This window comes from Oncorhynchus gorbuscha, unplaced genomic scaffold, assembly GCF_021184085.1.
Source record: "Oncorhynchus gorbuscha isolate QuinsamMale2020 ecotype Even-year unplaced genomic scaffold, OgorEven_v1.0 Un_scaffold_4089, whole genome shotgun sequence".
Taxonomy (NCBI): Eukaryota; Metazoa; Chordata; class Actinopteri; order Salmoniformes; family Salmonidae; genus Oncorhynchus; species Oncorhynchus gorbuscha.
The window spans coordinates 1,302-21,218 of NW_025748192.1; the positions used below are offsets into that span (position 1 = coordinate 1,302).

Consider the following 19,917-nt stretch of genomic DNA (forward strand, 5'->3'; position numbering starts at 1 on the left):
ATCCTGTAGTATTGTAGTGGTATCTTGTTAGTATCCTGTAGTACTGTAGGGGTATCCTGTAGTATTGTAGTGGTATCCAGTAGTACTGTAGTGGTATCCTGTAGTATTGTAGTGGTATCTTGTTAGTATCCTGTAGTATTGTAGTGGTATCGTGTTAGTATCCTGTAGTACTGTAGGGGTATCTTGTTAGTATCCTGTAGTATTGTGGTGGTATCTTGTTAGTATCCTGTAGTATTGTAGTGGTATCTTGTTAGTATCCTGTAGTACTGTAGTGGTATCTTGTTAGTATCCTGTACTATTGTAGTGGTATCTTGTTAGTATCCTGTAGTACTGTATTGGTATCTTGTTAGTATCCTGTACTATTGTAGTGGTATCTTGTTAGTATCCTGTAGTACTGTAGTGGTATCTTGTTAGTATCCTGTAGTATTGTAGTTGTATCTTGTTAGTATCCTGTAGTACTGTAGTGGTATCTTGTTAGTATCCTGTAGTATTGTAGTGGTATCTTGTTAGTATCCTGTAGTACTGTAGTGGTATCTTGTTAGTATCCTGTAGTATTGTAGTGGTATCTTGTTAGTATCCTGTAGTACTGTAGTGGTATCTTGTAGTACTGTAGTGGTAACTTGTTAGTATCCTGTGGTATTGTAGTGGTATCTTGTTAGTATCCTGTAGTACTGTAGTGGTATCTTGTTAGTATCCTGTACTATTGTAGTGGTATCTTGTTAGTATCCTGTAGTACTGTAGTGGTATCTTGTTAGTATCCTGTAGTATTGTAGTGGTATCTTGTTAGTATCCTGTAGTACTGTAGTGGTATCTTGTTAGTATCCTGTACTATTGTAGTGGTATCTTGTTAGTATCCTGTAGTACTGTAGTGGTATCTTGTTAGTATCCTGTAGTACTGTAGTGGTATCTTGTTAGTATCCCAGTACTGTAGTGGTATCTTGTTAGTATCCTGATACTGTAGTATCACAAGAAAGGGTTGTTAGCTGAGATAAAAAGGTCACAGAATAGTCTCTCTGGCCAGACTCAGGGTGCTAGTCTCTGCACGCTCCCACAGAGGTGTCTCTGGCTCAGGCTCTGTGAGGAGACTCTACAGTAAGGATGGTGTCTCTGGCTCAGGGCTCTGTGAGGAGACTCTACAGTAAGGATGGTGTTTCTGGCCAGACTCAGGGCTCTGTGAGGAGACTCTACAGTAAGGATGGTGTCTCTGGTTCAGGGCTCTGTGAGGAGACTCTACAGTAAGGATGGTGTCTCTGGCTCAGGGCTCTGTGAGGAGACTCTACAGTAAGGATGGTGTCTCTGGCTCAGGGCTCTGTGAGGAGACTCTACAGTAAGGATGGTGTCTCTGGCTCAGGGCTCTGTGAGGAGACTACAGTAAGGACTCAGGGCTCTGTGAGGAGACTCTACAGTAAGGATGGTGTCTCTGGCTCAGGGCTCTGTGAGGAGACTCTACAGTAAGGATGGTCTCTGGCTCAGGGCTCTGTGAGGAGACTCTACAGTAAGGATGGTGTCTCTGGGCTCAGGGCTCTATGAGGAGACTCTACAGTAAGGATGGTGTCTGGCCAGACTCAGGGCTCTCATTATAATAGTGAGAAGACATTTATCTGATATCTGTAGGATGATGTTGATCATTATAATAGTGAGAAGACATTTATCTGATATCTGTAGGATGATGTTGATCATTATAATAGTGAGAAGACATTTATCTGATGTAAAAGTCTAACTACAGGTTGCGTCCCAAACTGTATGTATGTGGTCAATGGATTTGGGGTCACTAGAAAAGAGCAGAGGCTACTCTGACAAAAAGCTGCCACTTCCTATACAGCTTAACAGGGATACCAAACAATGACTTGTTTATATTCAGTAACTGTACAGTAAACTATACAGTGACTTATACAGTGACTTATACAGTGACTTATACAGTGACTTATACAGTAACTATATAGTGACTTATACAGTAACTATATAGTGACTTATACAGTGACTTATACAGTAACCTATACAGTGACTTATACAGTAACTATATAGTGACTATACAGTAACTATATAGTGACTTAACAGTGACTTATACAGTAACCTATACAGTGACTTATACAGTAACTATATAGTGACTTATACAGTAACTATATAGTGACTTATACAGTAACTATATAGTGACTTATACAGTGACTTATACAGTAACCTATACAGTGACTTATACAGTAACTATATAGTGACTTATACAGTGACTTACACAGTGACTTACAGTGACTTATACAGTAACCTATACAGTAACTATACAGTGACTTATACAGTGACTTACACAGTGACCTACAGTGACTTATACAGTAACTATATAGTGACTTATACAGTGACTTACACAGTGACCTACATAGTGACCTACACAGTGACCTTCACAGTGCAGATTTGTGAAGCATGTTTCCATTAAATAATGGAAGACTGAGGCGTCATCATTTGACTGTGACTTGTTCTTATGTCTATCCAGAGGGTATCACTGACCTCCATAGAAATGTACTAGACCTCATCTACTGTCTTTTCAATGGCTGCTTCCATGAGAGCAAGTCAACCCTCTATCCACCTCTATGTTTACGTGTCCTGTACTTCCTGTTTCCCCCCAGCCGAGCTGGACTCTGAGCACGCCCAGAAGGTGCTGGACATGGAACACGCCCAGCAGGGAAGCTGAAGGAGAGGCAGAAGTACTTTGAAGAAGCTTTCCAACAGGACATGGATCAGTACCTCTCTACTGGCTACCTGCAGATCACTGACAGAAGAGGTGAGCTGGAACCCAGAACACACTGTGTGGCTCCCCTTTTATAGTGCACTGCTTTGGACCATAGCACTACGGGCCCTGGGAAGTAGTGCACTACGGGCCTGTAGGAAATAGGGGTCCATTTGGAACACTACCTCTGTTGATACGGCAGGGGGCGGCAGGGTAGCCTAGTGGTTAGAGTGGAGGGCGGCAGGGTAGCCTAGTGGTTAGAGGGAGGGGCGGCAGGGTAGCCTAGTGGTTAGAGTGGAGGGGCGGCAGGGTAGCCTAGTGGTTAGAGTGGAGGGCGGCAGGGTAGCCTAGTGGTTAGAGTGGAGGGGCGGCAGGGTAGCCTAGTGGTTAGAGTGGAGGGGCGGCAGGGTAGCCTAGTGGTTAGAGTGGAGGGGCGGCAGGGTAGCCTAGTGGTTAGAGTGGAGGGGCGGCAGGGTAGCCTAGTGGTTAGAGTGGAGGGGCGGCAGGGTAGCCTAGTGGTTAGGGAGTGGAGGGGGCGGCAGGGTAGCCTAGTGGTTAGAGTGGAGGAGCGGCAGGGTAGCCTAGTGGTTAGAGTGGAGGGGCGGCAGGGTAGCCTAGTGGTTAGAGTGGAGAGGCGGCAGGGTAGCCTAGTGGTTAGAGTGGAGGGGCGGCAGGGTAGCCTAGTGGTTAGAGTGGAGGGGCGGCAGGGTAGCCTAGTGGTTAGAGTGGAGGGGCGGCAGGGTAGCCTAGTGGTTAGAGTGGAGGGTTGGCAGGGTAGCCTAGTGGTTAGAGTGGAGGGGCGGCAGGGTAGCCTAGTGGTTAGAGTGGAGGGGCGGCAGGTAGCCTAGTGGTTAGAGCGTTGGACTAGTAACCGAAAGGTTGCTAGATCGAATCCCTGAGCTGACAAGATAAAAATCTGTCGTTCTGCCCCTGAACAAGGTAGTTAACCCACTGTTTCTAGGCCGTCATTGAAAATAAGAATTTGTTCTTAACTGACTTGCCAAGTTAAATAAAGATAAAATTAAAATAATAAACGTTGCAGAAGGTCAAAGAAAGGCTCATTTAAAAGGTTGACTTGTGTTTTAAGAGGATATTTTCTGTATTGACTTTGGTCTGGTGTAACTGCTGTTTTGGCGTAGATTCTATGACTTTTCCCTTGTTCTGCTCTGTCTGGGACATTGAGCTTTACAATAACCAGTGATGCTACGCCGGTTAATGGACTGTTTCCTACGTCTTTTATTGTGCTTCCCCTTCCTGCTTTCATCATACTTGAGGTATGATAGTGCTGTCTGTCTGTGTGTCTCATGTCAGAGCTGTGTTGTCTGTAACAGTGACGTGTGTGTATATTCAGTGTTGTGCTGTTGTACGGTCTGTCCGTCTGTAACAGTGATGTGTGTGTGTATCTTCAGTGTTGTACTGTCTGTCAGTCTGTAACAGCGACGGGTGTGTGTGTGTGTGTGTGTGTGTGTGTGTGGGACGGGTGTGTGTGTGTTGTGTGTGTGTGTGTGTGTGTGTGTGTGTGTGTGTGTGTGTGTGTGTGTGTGTGTGTGTGTGTGTGTGTGTGTGTGTGTGTGTGTGTGTGTGTGTGTGTGTGTGTGTGTGTCTTCAGTGTTGTACTGTCTTGTCAGTCTAACAGTGACGTGTGTATCTTCAGTGTTGTGCTGTTGTACTGTCTGTCAATCTGTAACAGTGAGTGTGTGTGTGTATCTTCAGTGTTGTACTGTCCGCCAGTCTGGGTTCTGAATTGGTCATTCCGTGATTCCTCACCCCATCTCCTCTCACCTCCCTTTCAACCACAGTGGAGGATAAGTTCCAAGGTTCCTTGTGAGAAATGGAGGCAGGATGGGACTGCGGAACAGTAGCGGTGTGGTGCAGCTGCAGTGTGAAGTGACGCTGGCTGTGTGTGTCGCTCCACAGGGCCAATAGGTAGCATGTCTTCCATGGAGGTGAACGTTGACGTTCTGGAACAGATGGACCTGATGGACGTGTCGGACCATGAGCCCTCGACGTCTTTTTCTCAACTCTGGAGGAGAAGACGTTATCAACAGCCTGACCTCCTCACTCACCTCAGGTAGCCTGTCACCTATCCACAGCCTGACCTCCTCAACAGCCACTCACCTCAGGTAGTTATCAACAGCCTGACCTCCTCACTCACCTCAGGTAGTTATCAACACAGTGCACTCTGTATGGAATAACCAACTCAGTGGCCTTGTGGTTAGTGTCCTCCCTGAAATTGGAGGATTGGGAGTAGCTTCACGCTATGGAAACAGGAGATAGACTAGTGTCCTGTCCAGGAGGTGTACTGGTACATCAAGCTGCCTCATTACAGAAACAGGAGATAGACTAGTGTCCTGTCCAGGGGGTGTCCTGGTACATAAAGCTGCCTCACTACAGAAACAGGAGATAGACTAGTGTCCTGTCCAGGGGGGTGTCCTGGTACATCAAGCTGCCTCATTAGAAACAGAAACAGGAGATAGACTAGTGTCTAGTGTCCTGTCCAGGGAGGCGTCCTGGTACATCAAGCTGTCTCACTACAGAAACAGGAGATAGACTAGTGTCCTGTCCAGGGGGTGTCCTGGTACATCAAGCTGCCTCACTACAGAAACAGGAGATAGACTAGTGTCCTGTCCAGGGGGTGTCCTGGTACATCAAGCTGTCTCACTACAGAAACAGGAGATAGACTAGTGTCCTGTCCAGGGGTGTCCTGGTACATCAAGCTGTCTCACTACAGAAACAGGAGATAGACTAGTGTCCTGTCCAGGGGGTGTCCTGGTACATCAAGCTGTCTCACTACAGAAACAGGCTTGCAGAAGGCTTGCTACTTATTTGTATTAATTTATGTAGGGAATAGGGTGCAATTTGGGACGACCATTTGTTGATATCATGTAGCCACCAATGGTACAGAGACAGTATGACTAATGCTATCACGCAGCACCAACGGTACAGAGACAGTATGGCTAATGCTATCACGTAGTACACCAACGGTACAGAGACAGTATGGCTAATGCTATCACGTAGCCACCAACGGTACAGAGACAGTATGGCTAATGCTATCACGTAGCCACCAACGGTACAGAGACAGTATGGCTAATGCTATCACGTAGCCATCAACGGTACAGAGACAGTATGGCTAATGCTATCACGTAGCCACCAACGGTACAGAGACAGTATGGCTAATGCTATCACGTAGCCACCAACGGTACAGAGACAGTATGGCTAATGCTATCACGTAGCCACCAATGGTACAGAGACAGTATGGCTAATGCTATCACGTAGCCATCAACGGTACAGAGACAGTATGGCTAATGCTATCACGTAGCCATCAACAGTACAGAGACAGTATGGCTAACGCTATCACGTAGCCACCAACGGTACAGAGACAGTATGGCTAATGCTATCACGTAGCCACCAACGGTACAGAGACAGTATGACTAATGCTATCACGTAGCCATCAACAGTACAGAGACAGTATGGCTAATGCTATCACAGGTAGCTAACACCAACGGTACAGAGACAGTATGGCTAATGCTATCACGCAGCCACCAACGGTACAGAGACAGTATGGCTAATGCCATCACGTAGCCACCAACGGTACAGAGACAGTATGACTAATGCTATCACAGCCACCAACGGTACAGAGACAGTATGACTAATGCTATCACGTAGCCATCAACAGTACAGAGACAGTATGGCTAATGCTATCACGTAGCCATCAACAGTACAGAGACAGTATGACTAATGCTATCACGTAGCCATCAACAGTACAGAGACAGTATGGCTAATGCTATCACGTAGCCACCAACTGTACAGAGACCGTATTCGCTTGTGTCCATTTAGTCATGTAATTAAGTGCGTTGCTAGCGAGCCACTTTCTTATGAACGCATGGTATCAAAGCATGCGCGTGCGTCACCCTGGTGATAACAGAGTTGTGTTGTCACGAGTTCAAACAAAACAGAGGTTATACACTGCAGCACACTAGAATCACATGATGAAACATGTGGTTGAGTCCCAAATGGAACCCTGTATCCCATATATGGGCAGAGCCGTGATGTTGGACTGATCCCCTCTCCCTCCCTCCTGTCCCCCAGGTCCAGACCCTGAGTCGTTGTCCTCTGAGATCTCCCTGCGGGTGCCCACCCAGGCGGAACTGAGGAACAAGCCGTCTTCCTTCTCCTCCATGGAGCCAGGCTCAGCCAGCCAGGACACCAGCCTGGGGAGTGCCAGGACACCAGCCAGGACACCAGCCTGGGGGAGTGCCAGGAGGGGAGGGCAGCGAGGCCAGCGGAGACGGAGACCAGCCCCTGGTACTGCCAGACGAGGAGGAAGTGCAGGCCGACACAGCCCTGGTGTCGTTGCCCGAGGCAGAGACGTTCAAGAACTCTGACGACAGCGACTCGCAGGCCTCTTAGGAGCCGTCACAGAGCTGCCCCCTGGATGAGACTGGCTCTAGGGGGTATAGGGTAGCTCCTAGACGCTGATCTGGGGCTCCGTTTTGCATTTTTCCCCAAAGAAACTTTTTTTTTTTCTGTTTTTTTATAACTGAAATGTAGCTTCCTTCCTTGTATCCAATTATATCTAAGTAAATAATAATAAAGTTGTTTAAAATGTTCAAGGGACTGCATTCTTCAGACATTACACTGGGAGTTTAAACCAAAGCTTTGAAGTCAATAACTAGAATAGCTTGGTGGTTCTTAAACACAGAGATGTTTGGGCGGGATGCTTGGAGGGTACAGACACACGGCACTGAGAAGAACACATTTGGATAGACACTGTCAAACCTTTTTTATTCAACCTTAATGGGTACTAACAAATAAAATAGAAAATAAACGGTCATTGTCCAACTTGAATCAGCATGGAAGGGAAACAGAATCAGAGAAATGAGACGGTCGGCTGTAATGAGCCTGTTGTAAAAAAAACAACCAAAACATTAAGCTTTTAAAAAAACATCCAACTCTGTATATATGTGAACTTCGAAAATGGCTAGTTTTTGTAAGGGGTCTCAACAAGCTGATTTGAAAGGACTCTTGTCGCGAGGCTGGAGTGCAACAACAGGAGTTACTCCTTCTGTACATAGTAGATTTTAGCATTTTTATTATTCTTCTACTTATTTTCCCTTTTCATAAAAAAAAGTTTAGGTAAAAAACGAGGGGATTCAAACTATGCAGCACTTCTCCATACTTGTTACCAGGGCAACCCGGGCCCCATACAACTAATGTCCAACACGGTTGACACAAGGGTTGTGATACAATGTATTTATTTTTTGTCTGCACAAAAAATGTTTACACAACCATTTCACCGTCTCCACAACACTTGTAATTCTAGATTTGTTTTGTATCACAACCCTTGTTTATACGGGGCCACAGAAGTAACTGGTGGTGGAGGGGGGGGGGAGGGAGGGTGGTAAGGCTTTTCTTCATAAATCCCCTACTCCAAAACACTGCATTCCATTCCTTAAAAGGCTCAGGTACATGTATCTTTAGACAATGACAATGTTTTATACGTACAATGCTGTTGTGGTTTTCAGTTTTTGTTCTTTGATAAAAACACCTGGACTGTGACTCTCCCAAATGGCACCCTATTCCCTATATAGTGCCCTTGGGGCTCGGGTCAAAATTAGTGCTCTAAATAGGGGATAGGCCTGCCATTTGGAACGCAGTCCCGCGGACCCAAGAGTTGCAGGTCAAGAGCCTGTAAGGGTCTAGAGTGGATAACTTGGTCACAAAACAAAAACTATCGGCACCAGAAATGATTGAAAATGATTAGTATGCATTTTCTTTATTTTTAGGCACAGTGTTTCACACACAAATGGTCAGATGAGCGGTGTGAAGCCCATGATTACCGTTCCACTCTTGGCCAATTCTCTAAATAATTATAACATCAATGATCTGAGAAGGGGCCCTGTTTTAATACTGAGGCCAGGGTCGTATTCACTAGGAACCAAAAGGGCCAAAACGGGAGGGACTACCTGAACATGTCCAATAAGGAACGCTTGTTTTTTTTTCTGTTTGCAAAAGTTTTGCGACGTTTAGCACTAATAAACACAACCCACTTTTTGCGCTCCGCTGAACAATCTTTGTATCGTAATTCATGTATTACAAACCCTGAAGAGCCTTATTACTGGTTGGAGTCTAAACGCAAAACTGTGTAGAATCAACTTATTGGTAACAAGTTCTAAAACGTGTTCACAGTTCAGGATGCAGTCCAATGGCTTTGAGCAAAAGAGAAATGATCATTATTATTACTACTACTACACCAAAGACAGTATAAATCGAGCACCAAGATGTAGCACCAGGGAAGTGAAGTCTGTAGGTAATAACAGTAGGTGTAGCTAGGAGGATATTGTGATATCTAGATACAATATACAGTATTGGACGAAGGGCTGGGTTTCAATCCATATCGATGAAGATCCACGCTAACATTTTTTAAAGCTAATTTCCAATTGAGCTGAGATACGCGGGAACGTTGCCTTCAAATTTCAATTGAGCTGTAACGCGGATCCTTCGATACGGAACTGAATCCAGCCATTAATGCCTCTTAAAAACATGTTTTTTTTTTTACTCTAGTGCAAAAGCCGTGGTTTAAGGAGCACATTCTCTACACTGAGCAGAGAGAAATGTACCGTAGTGAAGCACTGGTCCTGTTGGAACACCTCAGTCCTTCCTTCCTTCCTTCCTTTGAAGTAATCACAGGTGTGAATCGGTTGGATTGGTGACAGTAATTGGGTGGTAGTGACCTAACCACTTGTGTTTACCTCAAAGAACCCAGGAAGGAAGGATGTGAAGTAATGGAACGTGGCCGCCATGATGTGAGTTATTTAGAGCTGAGGGCGGTCTTGGGCAGGGTGGAGGAGGGAGGCGTGTGAGGACACAGTGATGGAGGTTCTGTTTCGGGCGCTGCGTTTGGCCGGGTGGACGCCTCACCGGGGCCCTGAAGTCCTCTCGTCCCTCTCCTCTTCTCAGCGCCGCTCTTCTCCAGCACTCTCCCACACACCCTGCTCACCAGATGGTTGATTTGGTCCTGAGAGGAAGAGGAATTGGAATCAGGAGAAGAAGAATGTGGGTTGACATTGAAGAGTGGGTGTAGTAGTGTAGTTTACCTCCTACTACCTAATAATGGAGGTACTGGACTATGAATGTATTGATGGTGTTGAACTGAACTGCTTTCATGTTCTGTAGAATTTTCACTCTCCTGGTTAAATAGCAGTGTACATCAAGTGTTAGCAGGAAAGAATTAAGTGTGTAGTGTACTGTAGTAGTGTACTGTAGTAGTGTACTGTAGCAGTGTACTGTAGTAGTGTAGTGTACTGTAGTAGTGTACTGTAGTAGTGTGTAGTGTACTGTAGTAGTGTACTGTAGTAGTGTACTGTAGCAGTGTACTGTAGCAGTGTACTGTGTACCGTAGCTGTAGTACTGTAGCACTGTAGCAGTGTACTGTAGCAGTGTACTGTAGCAGTGTACTGTAGCAGTGCAGTGTGTAGTGTACTGTAGTCGTGTACTGTAGTAGTGTACTGTAGCAGTGTATAGTGTACTGTAGCAGTGTACTGTAGTAGTGTACTGTAGTAGTGCACTGTAGCAGTGTACTGTAGTCGTGTGTAGTGTACTGTAGTAGTGTACTGTAGTAGTGTACTGTAGCAGTGTACTGTAGTCTGTACTGTAGTCGTGTGTAGTGTACTGTAGTAGTGTACTGTAGTAGTGTGTAGTGTACTGTAGTAGTGTACTGTAGTCGTGTGTAGTGTACTGTAGTAGTGTACTGTAGTAGTGTACTGTAGTCGTGTACTGTAGTCGTGTAGTGTAGTAGTGTACTGTAGTAGTGTAGTGTAATAGTGTACTGTAGTAGTGTACTGTAGTAGTGTACTGTAGTAGTGTGTGTGTACTGTAGTAGTGTGTAGTGTACTGTAGTACTGTAGTAGTTTACTGTAGTAGTGTAGTTCACTGTAGTAGTTCACTGTGTAGTTTACTGTAGTAGTGTGTACCTGTAGTAGTGTGTAGCAGTTACTGTAGTAGTGTAGTGTACTGTAGTAGTGTGTACTGTGGCAGTGTGTACTGCAGCAGTGTACTGTGTAGTGTTACTGTAGCAGTGTGTAGTGTACTGTAGTAGTGTGTAGTGTACTGTAGTAGTGTACTGTAGTAGTGTGTAGTGTACCGTAGTGTAGTGTAGTACTGTAGTAGTGTAGTTTACTGTAGCAGTGTGCTGAGCGCACTGTAGTAGTGTAGTTTACTGTAGTAGTAGTGTAGTGTACTGTAGTAGTGTACTGTAGCAGTGTAGTGTAGTTTACTGTAGTAGTGTGCAGTGTACTGTAGTAGTGTAGTTTACTGTAGTAGTGTGTACTGTAGCAGTGTGTACTGTAGTGTGTAGTGTAGTTTACTGTAGTAGTGTGTAGTGTAGTAGTGTAGTGTACTGTAGTAGTGTAGTTTACTGTAGTAGTGTGTAGTGTACTGTAGTGTGTAGTGTAGTTTACTGTAGTAGTGTGTAGTGTAGTAGTGTGTAGTGTAGTGTACTGTAGTAGTGTAGTTTACTGTAGTAGTGTGTAGTGTGTAGCAGTGTACTGTAGTGTAGTAGTGTAGTGTAGTTTACTGTAGTAGTGTGTAGTGTAGTAGTGTGTAGTGTACTATAGTAGTGTAGTTTACAGTGTAGTGTGTAGTGTACTGTAGTGTAGTAGTGTAGCTGTAGTAGTGTGTAGTGTAGTAGTGTGTAGTGTAGTGTACTGTAGTAGTGTAGTTTACTGTAGTAGTGTGTAGTGTGTAGTGTACTGTAGTGTAGTAGTGTGTAGTGTAGTTTACTGTAGTAGTGTGGTAGTGTAGTAGTGTGTAGTGTAGTGTACTGTAGGAGTGTAGTTTACTGTAGTAGTGTAGTGTACTGTAGTAGTGTAGTTTACTGTAGTAGTGTGTAGTGTAGTAGTGTGTAGTGTGTAGTGTACTGTAGTAGTGTAGTGTGGTGTACTGTAGTAGTGTAGTGTAGTAGTGTGTAGTGTAGTGTACTGTAGTAGTGTAGTTTACTGTAGTAGTGTAGTGTACTGTAGTAGTGTAGTGTACTGTAGTAGTGTAGTGTACTAGTAGTGTACTGTACTGTACTGTAGTGTAGTGTACTGCAGTAGTGTAGTGTACTGTAGTAGTGTAGTGTAATGTAGTAGTTTACTGTAGTAGTAGTTCACTGTAGTAGAGTGTAGTTTACTGTAGTAGTGTGTAGTTTACTGTAGTAGTGTGTAGTTTACTGTGTGTAGTAGTGTGTACTGTGGTAGTGTGTACTGCAGTAGTGTGTAGTGTAGTTTACTGTAGTAGTGTGTAGTGTACTGTAGTAGTGTGTAGTGTACTGTAGTAGTGTGTACTGTAGTAGTGTGTAGTGTAGTTTACTGTAGTAGTGTGTAGTGTACTGTAGTGTAGTGTAGTAGTGTGTAGTGTAGTTTACTGTAGTAGTGTGTAGTGTAGTGTACTGTGTAGTAGTGTAGTTTACTGTAGTAGTGTGTAGTGTAGTGTACTGTAGTAGTGTAGTTTACTGTAGTAGTGTGTAGTGTAGTGTACTGTAGTAGTGTAGTGTACTGTAGTAGTGTAGTTTACTGTAGTGTACTGTAGTAGTGTGTACTGTAGTAGTGTTACTGTAGTAGTGTGCAGTGTAGTTTACTGTAGTAGTAGTGTAGTAGTGTAGTGTACTGTAGTGAGTGTAGTTTACTGTAGTAGTGTGTACTGTAGTAGTGTGTAGTGTAGTTTACTGTAGTAGTGTGTAGTGTAGTAGTGTGTAGTGTAGTGTACTGTAGTAGTGTAGTTTACTGTAGTAGTGTGTACTGTAGTAGAGTGTAGTGTAGTGTAGTAGTGTGTAGTGTAGTTTACTGTAGTAGTGTGTAGTGTAGTAGTAGTAGTGTAGTGTACTATAGTAGTGTAGTTTACAGTAGTAGTGTGTAGTGTACTGTACTGTAGTAGTGTAGTTTACTGTAGTAGTGTGTAGTGTAGTAGTGTGTAGTGTAGTGTACTGTAGTAGTGTAGTTTACTGTAGTAGTGTGTAGTGTGTAGTGTACTGTAGTGTAGTAGTGTGTAGTGTAGTTTACTGTAGTAGTGTGTAGTGTAGTAGTGTGTAGTGTAGTGTACTGTAGGAGTGTAGTTTACTGTAGTAGTGTAGTGTACTGTAGTAGTGTAGTTTACTGTAGTAGTGTGTAGTGTAGTAGTGTGTAGTGTAGTGTACTGTAGTAGTGTAGTTTACTGTAGTAGTGTGTAGTGTAGTAGTGTGTAGTGTAGTGTACTGTAGTAGTGTAGTTTACTGTAGTAGTGTAGTGTACTGTAGTAGTGTAGTGTACTGTAGTAGTGTAGTGTACTGTAGTAGTGTAGTGTACTGTAGTAGTGTAGTGTACTGTAGTAGTGTAGTGTACTGCAGTAGTGTAGTGTACTGTAGTAGTGTAGTGTAATGTAGTAGTGTAGTGTAGTAGTGTAGTTTACTGTAGTAGTGTAGTGTAGTAGTGTAGTGTACTGTAGTAGTGCAGTGTAGTAGTGTAGTGTACTGTAGTAGTGTACTGTAGTAGTGTAGTGTAGTGTAGTAGTGTAGTGTGTACTGTAGTGTAGTGTACTGTAGTACCTCGTCGTAACGGTACATCATTTTGAGGCCTCGGCAGGACTTGTGTTTCTGTACGTACAGCAGGACACACTCCAGACAGAACACCACGTTCTCACTCTCCTGAACCACCTGCAGCGACATGAGGAGCATGCCATCAGGACAGAATAAACACATTTTCCCTCCTGAACCACCTGCAGTGACATGAGGAGCATGCCATCAGGACAGAATAAACACATTTTCCCTCCTGAACCATCTGCAGCGACATGAGGAGCATGCCATCAGGACAGAATAAACACATTTTCCCTCCTGAACCACCTGCAGTGACATGAGGAGCATGCCATCAGGACAGAATAAACACATTTTCCCTCCTGAACCATCTGCAGCGACATGAGGAGCATGCCATCAGGACAGAATAAACACATTTTCCCTCCTGAACCACCTGCAGCGACATGAGGAGCATGCCATCAGGACAGAATAAACACATTTTCCCTCCTGAACCACCTGCAGAGACATGAGGAGCATGCCATCAGGACAGAATAAACACATTTTCCCTCCTGAACCATCTGCAGCGACATGAGGAGCATGCCATCAGGACACAGAATAAACACATTTTCCCTCCTGAACCACCTGCAGCGACATGAGGAGCATGCCATCAGGACAGAATAAACACATTTTCCTCCTGAACCATCTGCAGCGACATGAGGAGCATGCCATCAGGACACAGAATAAACACATTTTCCCTCCAGAACCACCTGCAGCGACATGAGGAGCATGCCATCAGGACACAGAATAAACACATTTTCCCTCCTGAACCACCTGCAGTGACATGAGGAGCATGCCATCAGGACACAGAATAAACACATTTTCCCTCCTGAACCACCTGCAGCGACATGAGGAGCATGCCATCAGGACAGAATAAACACATTTTCCCTCCTGAACCATCTGCAGCGACATGAGGAGCATGCCATCAGGACAGAATAAACACATTTTCCCTCCTGAACCACCTGCAGCGACATGAGGAGCATGCCATCAGGACAGAATAAACACATTTTCCCTCCTGAACCATCTGCAGCGACATGAGGAGCATGCCATCAGGACAGAATAAACACATTTTCCCTCCTGAACCATCTGCAGCGACATGAGGAGCATGCCATCAGGACAGAATAAACACATTTTCCCTCCTGAACCATCTGCAGCGACATGAGGAGCATGCCATCAGGACACAGAATAAACACATTTTCCCTTCAGGGACAATAAAGTAAGACCGGTCTTTTTACAGGACATTTATGATTGACCCCCCATCTGCAGACTTAACCATTGATGCCATCTCCACGGACATCAGGGAAATGGCCTTTAGAAGGTGCCTTGTTGGCCGTACAGTGCTCTTGTCGACAACATGCCTTTGATTGAATCCCTGCCTATGTTTGTGCCCAACCTTCCCGGCCCAGTAAAGACTCACCATGGAGAGGTAGCAGAGGTGTTGGCACACTTGGCAGCGTCGGTCTGAGGGTCGAGCCTCAGCCACTGGCGCTGGATCCTCCTGCTCTGACGAGGCCTGGTTGTCATGACTACAGTAGCGGGCAACAGACCGCAGCCCGAAGCGTCAAACAGATCCCTGCGTTGTCTCAACTCTGTATCCCTGGAACAGGTAGAGCAGACTGGTGTATCGTCTGTAACCAATGGCTACTGTTTACTCTTTTTTTTGTGGAAAGGGTCAATTTGAGATAGGTAACATGTTGTACTTTTAAATGAATGATGTATAGCTATTGATTCTTGGGTTACATTTCTCCAGCCCCACCCCACAGCTGTTTATTCAACAGGTGGAGGGGTGACTGCTGTTTATTCAACAGGTGGTGGGGTGACTGCTGTTTATTCAACAGGTGGTGGGGTGACTGCTGTTTATTCAACAGGTGGTGGGGTGACTGCTGTTTATTCAACAGGTGGAGGGGTGACTGCTGTTTATTCAACAGGTAGAGGGGTGACTGCTGTTTATTCAACAGGTGGAGGGGTGACTGCTGTTTATTCAACAGGTGGAGGGGTGACTGCTGTTTATTCAACAGGTGGAGGGTGACTGCTGTTTATTCAACAGGTGGAGGGGTGACTGCTGTTTATTCAACAGGTGGAGGGGTGACTGCTGTTTATTCAACAGGTGGAGGGGTGACTGCTGTTTATTCAACAGGTGGAGGGTGACTGCTGTTTATTCAACAGGTGGTGGGGTGACTGCTGTTTATTCAACAGGTGGTGGGGTGACTGCTGTTTATTCAACAGGTTGAGGGGTGACTGCTGTTTATTCAACAGGTGGAGGGGTGACTGCTGTTTATTCAACAGGTGGAGGGGTGACTGCTGTTTATTCAACAGGTGGAGGGGTGACTGCTGTTTATTCAACAGGTGGAGGGGGTGACTGCTGTTTATTCAACAGGTGGTGGGGTGACTGCTGTTTATTCAACAGGTGGAGGGGTGACTGCTGTTTATTCAACAGGTGGAGGGGTGACTGCTGTTTATTCAACAGGTGGGAGTGACTGCTGTTTATTCAACAGGTGGTGGGGTGACTGCTGTTTATTCAACAGGTGGTGGGGTGACTGCTGTTTATTCAACAGGTGGTGAGGGTGACTGCTGTTTATTCAACAGGTGGAGGGGTGACTGCTGTTTATTCAACAGGTGGTGGGATGACTGCTGTTTATTCAACAGGTGGAGGGGTGACTGCTGTTTATTCAACAGGTGGAGGGGTGACTGCTGTTTATTCAACAGGTGGTGGGGTGACTGCTGTTTATTCAACAGGTGGAGGGGTGACTGCTGTTTATTCAACAGGTGGTGGGATGACTGCTGTTTATTCAACAGGTGGTGGGGTGACTGCTGTTTATTCAACAGGTGGAGGGGTGACTGCTGTTTATTCAACAGGTGGTGGGGTGACTGCTGTTTATTCAACAGGGGTGGAGGGGTGACTGCTGTTTATTCAACAGGTGGTGGGGTGACTGCTGTTTATTCAACAGGTGGAGGGTGACTGCTGTTTATTCAACAGGTGATGGGGTGACTGCTGTTTATTCAACAGGTGGTGGGGTGACTGCTGTTTATTCAACAGGTGGTGACTGCTGTTTTATTCAACAGGTGGGGTGACTGCTGGTTTATTCAACAGGTGGTGGGGTGACTGTTTTGTCAGTTTTTGAATCCCAGATTTCCCTTTTAAGAGTAGAATTACATTCCATGTATGATGATACAATGACAATACTGCTATTAATGCTGTGATCTACAATGATAATACTGCTATTGATACTGTGATCTACAATGATAATACTGCTATTAATACTGTGATCTACAACTATAATACTGCTATTAATACTGTGATCTACAAATATAGTACTGCTATTGATACTGTGATCTGCAAATATAGTACTGCTAAAAATGCTGTGATCTACAATGATACTGTGATCTACAATGATAATACTGCTATTGATACTGTGATCTGGAAATGATAATAATTGCTATTGATACTGTGATCTACAAATGATAATACTGCTATTGATAATGTGATCTGGAATGATAATACTGCTATTGATACTGTGATCTACAATGATAATACTGCTATTAATACTGTGATCTACAATGATAATACTGCTATTGATACTGTAATCTGGAATGATAATACTGCTATTGATACTGTGATCTGGAATGATAATACTGCTATTAATACTTGATCTACAATGATAATACTGCTATTAATACTGTGATCTACAATGATAAACTGCTATTAATACTGTGATCTACAATGATAATACTGCTATTGATACTGTGATCTACAATGATAATACTGCTATTGATACTGTGATCTACAATGATAATACTGCTATTAATACTGTGATCTACAATGATAATACTGCTATTAATACTGTGATCTACAATGATAATACTGCTATTGATACTGTGATCTACAATGATAATACTGCTATTGATACTGTGATCTACAATGATAATACTGCTATTGATACTGTGATCTGGAATGATAATACTGCTATTGATACTGTGATCTACAATGATAATACTGCTATTAATACTGTGATCTACAATGATAATACTGCTATTGATACTGTGATCTACAATGATAATACTGCTATTGATACTGTGATCTACAATGATAATGCACATTGATACTGTGATCTACAATGATAATACTGCTATTAATACTGTGATCTACAAGGATAATACTGTGATCTACTATGACACTGATCTACAAGGATAATACTGCTATTAATACTGTGATCTACAATGATAATACTGCTATTGATACTGTGATCTACAATGATAATACTGCTATTAATACTGTGATCTGGAATGATAATACTGCTATTGATACTGTGATCTGGAATGATAATACTGCTATTGATACTGTGATCTGGAATGATAATACTGCTATTGGTTAAATAGTTAAACCCACCTGAGGTCTTTGAGAAGTGAGGTCATGGTACTCAGAATGACACCATTCTCCCGTTTGGATTCTGACATTGCGATCTGGTACAGCAACTTCTCCATGGGAGAAGGACCTCTCTATGCGTCGACATTTCAGCTCCTGGGAAGGAGAGGTAAGAGATATTTGAACATTTGATATGACAGGGTCTTTTCACAACATATCCCAGTTCAGATTAATGGAGGTGCTCAGTTTGGTGAACCTCGCAAATCCCTCCTTTCATGCAGTAGATGTGTAGGGAACTAAGATCCATGTGGATAACAGAATCTTTGATAGTGAATTGACCATGGAACACTGGGTACACAGAGGCACTTTCTACCCTCAGTTTGTCCACTCTATCTGAACTGACTGACAGACAGACAGACTGACTGACTGACTAAACTAAGCTGGTTAAGTCAGACTTTAGAGCCTGGTTTACCACCCCTTCGTGAGGAGCTTTCAGGACTGGAACTCAGTCAAACTGGCCACCCCAAGATGTACAGGAGCATGGAGAGGTACAGGACAGGTACAGGAGTTCATACTCTATGTGGTCAGACCCCTAAACGAAAATGGATTTTCGTTAATTTTAGCAAAGACATTTATATCATTTTAAAATTGTCTTGAATAACAATATATATATATTTTATTGTAACAGCAAAGTAATTCAGATTTTTTAATGGAGAATTGAATCTCTATTAATGCCGAAGACCAATACTTTAAACAAACTGATCTTGCAACTTTATCTGTGAAAACAACATTTAACATGCCCGATGCCAATGACTAGTAAAACTATACTAAATACTAGAGTAATGTTAGCATGGCACGTAACATTATAATACATTATGTACTGAATTAAACTCTACTCTTCTTTCAACTAATAGCTTTTCCTTCAAGTATTGATACGACGGGGGCTCCAACCTTGGCAGCCTGGTATCCCGTGTTCAGCCACTGGGGGTGGCGAAGTGCACTGTCTCGGAGACGCTGTAGCCGCAGCACACCTTGGAGACGAACGCCGCCGGGAAACAGACGACGAACTGGCCACTCTGCTGGACGGTCCGGTGCACTTTGATCCCTGCTCGACACAGCACCTCCGGAGAGATCTGGTGGGAGAGACAGAGAGACTGACCAAGTCTACATCCCAAATGGCATCCTGTTCCCTATATAGACTTACACCCTGTTCCCTATATAGTGCACCTTACACCCTGTTCCCTATATAGTGACCTATATAGTGCACTACATCCCAAATGGCATCCTGTTCCTATATAGTGCACTACTTACACACCCCTATATGTTTTACACCCTGTTCCTATATAGTGCACTACTTACACCCTGTTACACCCTGTTCCCTATATAGTGCACTATTTACACCCTGTTCCCTATATAGTACTTCACACCCTGTTCCCTATATAGTGCACTACTACATATAGTGCACTTTACTTACACCCTGTTCCCTATATAGTGCACTACTTACACCCCCTGTTACACCCTGTTCCTATATAGTGCACTACTTACACCCTGTTGCACTACTTATATAGTGCACTACTTACACCCCTGTTCCCCCTGTTCCTATAGTGCACTACTTTTACACCCACTCATATAGTGCACTACACCCTGTTCCCTATATAGTGCAGATATTTTCACTACCAGGCACAGTAGTGTATGTGTGGGGACAGTGTTTCTGTAGTCCATGTTTATACTGTAGGGGGACAGTGTTTCTGTAGTGTTTCTGTCCATGTTTATACTGTAGGGGGGACAGTGTTTCTGTAGTCCATGTTTATACTGTAGGGGGGGAACAGTGTTTCTGTAGTCCATGTTTATACTGTAGGGGGGGACAGTGTTTCTGTAGTCCATGTTTATACTGTAGGGGGGGGACAGTGTTTCTGTAGTCCATGTTTATACTGTAGGGGGGAAAGTGTTTCTGTAGTCCATTTTATACTGTATGTGTGGACAGTGTTTCTGTAGTCCATGTTTATACTGTAGGGGGGGACAGTGTTTCTGTAGTCCATGTTTATACTGTAGGGGGGGAACAGTGTTTCTGTAGTCCATGTTTATACTGTATGTGTGGACAGTGTTTCTGTAGTCCATGTTTATACTGTAAGGGGGGGAACAGTGTTTCTGTAGTCCATGTTTATACTGTGTGTGGACAGTGGTAGTCCATGAACAGTGTTTCTGTAGTCCATGTTTATACTGTATGTGTGGACAGTGTTTCTGTAGTCCATGTTT

The 19,917-nt window shown here is 44.0% G+C and overlaps 2 pseudogenes; one reads left to right on the plus strand and one right to left on the minus strand.

The window, feature by feature from the left end:
- The first annotated feature begins 2,450 nt into the window (after positions 1 to 2,450).
- On the plus strand, positions 2,451 to 7,231 carry LOC124028405 (annotated as a pseudogene).
- Positions 7,232 to 9,527: 2,296 nt separating this feature from the next.
- The window catches only part of LOC124028404, a 28,112-nt pseudogene continuing 17,722 nt past the window's right edge, over positions 9,528 to 19,917 (minus strand).